Raw genomic sequence first — 6,243 nt, forward strand, 5'->3', positions numbered from 1 at the left:
AGGGATACAGGTGTGTGTGAAAGGGTGGGCAATCTGTTAATGCTTGTCTCCCGTGTCTTTCTTTGGATGGCCCACCCATCCAGAGGTTCAGGAACTCTGTGGAAGATCTAATGTGTACCCTGAACGGGTCTGAGACAGAAGAGGTCTGGTTTGCTGTCTGCATACCATCCAGATCCCCAGCCCCAGAAAGCAGCCTGGGGATCATCACCCCAGTGAGAGTCACATCCCAGAGGGGAGTGAGTGGTGGTCTTCATGCCTCCTGCCTTCTCTCCACCCCAGGCTTCCCAAACACTGCCTCTTCCATGGCACACCCTGCACACCTGCCCTAAGATACTCTGGGCATCCCTGCCATGCGTGTAGCGGCATTGTGCTTACATTTGCCTGGCTCTCCTCACTGGTACAGGAGGCCGATAGGGTGGATCTCCGTGCCTCGGGAATCTACCTAGTTCAGTGCCTTCCCTTAACCACTCATTAAATGTATGGAGGCATCTGCACGTCCTGTGACTTAAAAATCAACTACACAAACTTTTGGAGTTTTTCTTAACATTGACAAAACATGGTTTCAGGGTTTGTAAGGGCGGGATTCCTGCTAGCTAAATCTCAAGTTCCTTGGCGTTGACAGTAAGTACGCTGTGTGCCAGGCATCAAGAGCCTATAGTCTCTGGCTACGAGGGGCAACTGAGTAAGAGAATCACTTGAAACCAAGAGTTTCAGACCAACCTGGGCAGTATAGCAAAACCCATCTCGTGTATTGAGTGATTAAGAAAGGCAGCAACTTGCTGGATTCTGGCAACAACCTTCGAAGTCGGTCTGTTATCAGATCCATTTTACAGATAAACAGCCCAATAGCTAGGAGGGATGGGAGGTTGCCCAACCTACTGTAAAAGATTTTCCTGGTCTTTCAGTAGCAGCTACAAAGGAGCTGGCCTATATGTGCTCCAGGCAGTGGCTTCCAGGAGGCTGTATAAATCATAACCCACTGCAGTCTGGTGTGAACATAGCCTGAGTGGATTGGGCATGAAACTGCAAGAACTGAGAGCAGGAAAAGGCAGTTTGCTCCTGCCATCTCTCCCACGTTACTACTGCATGTTTGGTTTGGTTTGGTTTGTGCTACTAGGAATCTAACCAAAAGCCTCAAGTAAGTACTTATCCACAGTAAGTACTTACTTACTTACTTACACAGTAAGTAAGTCTGAGCTCAAGCTGCTCCACCCTCATCCACAGGGGATGGGGAGCTGGTGAAAATCCTCACATTTATGGAAGGACAGGCATTCCCAGAGGAGTAACCCAGCTACATTGGAAGCAGATCATAGAGAATGGAAGTCCAGAGGAAGAAAATTAAGAGTGTGTGGGTGAAGAAGGACACTGGACACTGTCCCAGGCAGAGATTCCAGGGCCTCATGATCAGCAAGCAAGCAAGATCATGAGTTCTGAGTAGAGATGGGATTCCCTGGGTCTGGAACTCTGAGAGTTTCAGATGAATCAGAGGCCCACCCTGCCAGGCTTAGTGGGGCTTTGGGAAGATTTTACCCTAAATGCTTTAGGGATCGTGAAAGGCCCTAGGCAAGTAAGTGCACGTTTACATGTTTAAAGATTTCTGGGGATAAAGTGGGCAGGGAGCAGAGAAGTTGAATGATTTGAATCAGACCAATTAAGCTACTACTGGTTTGCTGGAGAAAGCTGGCATAGCAGGGTGGGGTCCATCATGTTCATGCCAGTCTACATTGAGCATCAGTTAGTGAGTACCTAGTGTGTACACTGACAGCTAAGGGAGGAGTTATCTCCCCGGAAGTACCCAACCAGTGGACAGGTGGACAGACAGACATCTAGGTTTCTAACCAACCCCACTGCAAGAAGCAGAGCCAGGGGATGCTCTAAAGTGTTGGCAAATTTCTCTGAGATTGTAGAAGGCAGAGATTCACTCCAACAGGAAGAAAGAAGGAAACTTCCTGAAGAAGCAGCATTACCATGGGCTTCTAGGGAAGTTATGGATTCTTAGCCTTGGTACAGCTTGTATGATGTAATCTCCTTATACTTGCCTTCTGCTGTGTTGGGAAAATCCAAACATTGGCACCTGCTTCCAATGAGGAAGGCTTTATCACATCTCTACCACATGTGTGCATGGAGCTATACACATACATGTTTAGGCATCAGTGTGCATTCAACCCATCTAGCCTTTAATGAAAACCAGTTCTCTATTCACAAGCAAGGTGTGGGAGACCACACCTTTAATCCCAGCACTTGGGAGGCAGAGGCAGGCAGATTTCTGAGTTTGAGTCCAGCCTGGTCTATAGAGTGAGTTCCAGGACAGCAAGAACAGAGAAACCCTGTCTTAAAAAAAAAAAAAAAAAAATCACAAAACCACAGAGAGAGAGGAGAGAGGGTGGGGGAGTGTAGTGGGGCAGGAAAAAAAATCAGCTCTCAGAAAGAAAACAGCAGTGTGTACACTTGCACACTTCCCACAAGACAGGCATTTTGCCACGGACTGGAGCAAACACTGCCCAGCACAAAGGACGTGCTCAGGAAACATCTGCTGAATGAATGACAGATAAAGCGCACGAATGAATGCTTTACTAATGTAATGAATGAATGAATGGGTAGATGAAAAAGAAACCAACTTTAAGACAATTGGGCAAAAAGCCAGGTGTGCTGGCTTATGCCTGTAATACTAGAACTTGGGAAAACTGAGGCGGCAGGAGTAAAACTTCAAAGCTTGAACAGGAGAGGAGGCCCTGTAGTTAAGAGCACATATTACAGCAGGGTGGCAGTGGCCCATGACTTTAATGCCAGCACTCAGGAGGCAGAAGCAGGTGAGTCTCTGAGTTTGAGGATAGCCTGGTCTACAGATCAAGTACCAGGACAGCCAGGGCTACACAGAGAAACCTAATCTTAGAAAACCAAAGAAAAGAAAAGACAACAACAACAGAAATACGAGGACAGGGAATGTGGCACAAAGCAGGACATTTGTCACTTGCCTAGCATCCCCAAGGTCCCAGTTTTGAACCCCAGCATTGAGGTTTATTTATTTATTTATTTTTAGGCTGGCCTTGAACTCAGAAATCAGCCTGCCTCTGCCTCTGCCTCCCAAGTGCTGGGATTAAAGGCGTGAGCCACCACTGCCTGGCAAGCATTGAGTTTTTTAAAACCAGGAAACAGGTGAGACAAACTCAGTGGGTAAAGTGTTGCTGAGACAGATCCCCTAAGTTTTTCCCATGCCCTCCATGGTAGACGGAGGGAGCTGTCTCCTGGACACCGTCTTCTCGCCCACATCGGCCCTGTATAAGCATCCACCCATCCACACAGAAGGAGTAAATGTAATAAAAGTTAAGCATAAACAAAATAGAAACAGTGCAGAGTGAGGATGTGAATGTTCATAGCCAGTCAGCTGAGCTGCTGGGGTGGAATCAGAGGCGCGCAGCGGTAGGGAGCCTAAGAAGCCTGGAAGGGCTCCACCACGCTGAGCTTCAGAGGCAAGCCCAAAGCTCAGAGCATGAATGGCATGCACCCAAGAGCAGCTGTGGCTACAGGCTCCCCAGAACCCAGATCTCTGCTGGACATTTTGAACTCTGGTCTTGGCTCCTGTCAATCTAAGTTTCCTTCTGACCTGGCTGGAAGCCAGCTTGGAACACAGGAAAGCCTTGCTCCTGGCTATACCCCCTTGGGCTGAAGTTGGCTCACTCTGAGCTTCAGGGACTCTACAGAGTGCTCTCTAGTGGTAGCTGGCCAGGTGGCCCAACTTTAGAAATAAATCTATAACCCATCACATGAAGTCATAGATGCTAAGTCCCCTGCCCCCACTTGGGATCCCTTCACTCCGTATTTCATGTTGCAGTTTGCAGAAGATATTCTCTGTGGGGAGGGTATAAGCAAGCCTTTCAGTGCAAAGTAGCCATTGTGAGAGCCAGACATGGGGCTGCACAACTGCAATCTCAGCAACTCGGGTAGCTAAGACAGAAGAATCCCAAGTCTGAACACAGCCTAGGCCACTTAGAGAAGCTTCAAAATCATTGGTAGGTCTGGGGAGAGAGTCCAGTCACTGAGCACTTGCTTACCATGTGCAAAGCCTTGAACTCTACTCTCAGTACAAAAAGAAGTCTGACACCATCTGACTAGCAGGCTTCCACCATCACACTGTGATGTTGTCTTTCCTGATCTGTCTTACTCTGTATGTGTCCAGTTTATGAGCTATCTTGTCTATCTCTGCACTAGACTGGATGGCCTGTATGGACAGGATCATGTCCTGTTCAACACTGTCTCCAGCACCTAGAAGAACATTTCACCCTTAATAGGTGCCTAGGTCAGGATCAAACAAGCGTAGACCCCTGTTATCCATAAACTATGATATACTGAGTAGCAAGCACCTGGCTAGACATTTGTCACACACTGCTACATCCCTGGGAGAGAGGCTGTCTCTCTGGTTTACAGACCAAGAGCACAAGGCTGGGAGAGACTAAGCCCTTCCCCTGACCCCTCTGTGACTCCATCCCCTCTGGAGGTTGGAGTTGCTGGAAGGTACTAGGACTTGGGCATGCTGTCTGGTTACACGTATAGGAGATATTCACAATGGGGAACTCTATAGATACAAGGTAGATATGTGGCAGAGGCAGTCAGATTTCTGAGTTCAAGGCCAGCCTGGTCTACAGAGTGAGTTCCAGGACAGCCAGGGCTACACAGAGAAACCCCGTCTCAAAAAACAAACAAACAAACAAACAAACCACCACCAAACTGAAAAAACAAAACATGAATAAAATAAGTTGGATACAGATGTTGAAATGCACGCTTTGGGCAAGCGAATTGTGTAATATGTAATCTCAGTAAAGCTGTTATTTGAAACTAGCTGGGCTGAGGAATTGCACCTTGACCTTATCAGCTAGGCACTTGGTGTCACATCTTTGAGCCTCTGTCCCTAACCAGTAAAACAGAGGAGGAATCACACACCATCACATTTTATGATGGTTAAATGAGATAATACACTCCCCATTTTTATCAAGGAGAAAACACAGGACCAAAGAAAGAAAATGACTTAATGCAGATAACATAGCTGGTGATAACAGGAAGGCCTGGGTCTCTGGGAGGTGCCTGCCTTGTCATGTAGCACTATTCAGTCTGGAATGGTTTCTGCCAGCCCCTTCCACCTCCCACCCCTCTGTTCTGTCTTCTTGTTTCAGATGGACTCTGGGGTCCTGTTCCTGTGCTGCCGGTGCTCAGAGTCCATGGGGGACAGTGTACCCCTCCAGAGCACAGGGTGCCCTCTTCCCTCAGCACCCTAATGCCTCGCTCTGGGACCACAATTCTGTCTTCCCTTTGCTTGTAATAAAGAAAATATCTCAGCTACCCTTCTAAGGTTGCTTGGCAACTCTAACAGGGAATTGGAGGGGGGGCGCTCTGGAGCCAATCTAGAGACAAAGGGTAGGATTTGGGTGGGTGACAGGCTCCATGTCTAACCTGGCCTGGCTGGGGCAGTGGGTGGGGGCAGGGGCTTTCTCCCACCCCAGTGTCTCACACCAATAAATATGGATTAGGGAAATGGGCAGAGTTTTTCTCACGGGCCTGAAAGGGCACATCTGACCTTTCTACCCCCTTTATGTACCAATGTGACAGTCAGACAGAGCAAAGAGCAGGACCCCTGAGATACCTCCCCCATAGCCTTCTGACTTGGGGAAACTTTTCACCCTCTTTCTCCTGGCCCAGACCAGGTCTTAGCCCCTCCTGGACCCTGGTCCAGGGATGAGGAGGATGCTCATTTTCAAGTGTGTATCCCAGCATCCGTGTCTCAGCACAAAACAAGGCAGTGAGGTTCTGGACCAGCCCTCTCTGCCACTTGACCCAGCCTTCTGCCCAGAGGCTCCTCATCCTGGCTCTGTTTGGCCAGGGCCTCCTCAGAGGCTCCATTTCCTATCATTCTCTGCATGTCCTCTTCTTTTCCAACCTCTTCCGTATATTCTTTGACCATCCCCTACCTGGCCTTTTTTCTTTCCTCTCTGCTTTCCAATGCCCCACGAAACTGGGAGGCCCATGCGGCTGCTATGGCATGATCATGTTCATGCAACAAGGATGGAAGGGAGGCTGGGCCGTGATCTCACCCCCTGGTGCACTGGTCCTTGGCTGCTGGCCTGGGCTGGGCTGGGCCATTCTGAATGGAACCAGTGTGGAGACAGGAAAAGCAAACACCTCCATGTGGGCCTCCCTGGCCTTGGGGTGGGGTAGGGGTGGGGGTGGGCCAGGGGCCTGGGTCAGATCAAC

The sequence above is a fragment of the Arvicanthis niloticus genome, chromosome 2 (genome assembly GCF_011762505.2).
Source record: "Arvicanthis niloticus isolate mArvNil1 chromosome 2, mArvNil1.pat.X, whole genome shotgun sequence".
Lineage (NCBI taxonomy): Eukaryota > Metazoa > Chordata > Mammalia > Rodentia > Muridae > Arvicanthis > Arvicanthis niloticus.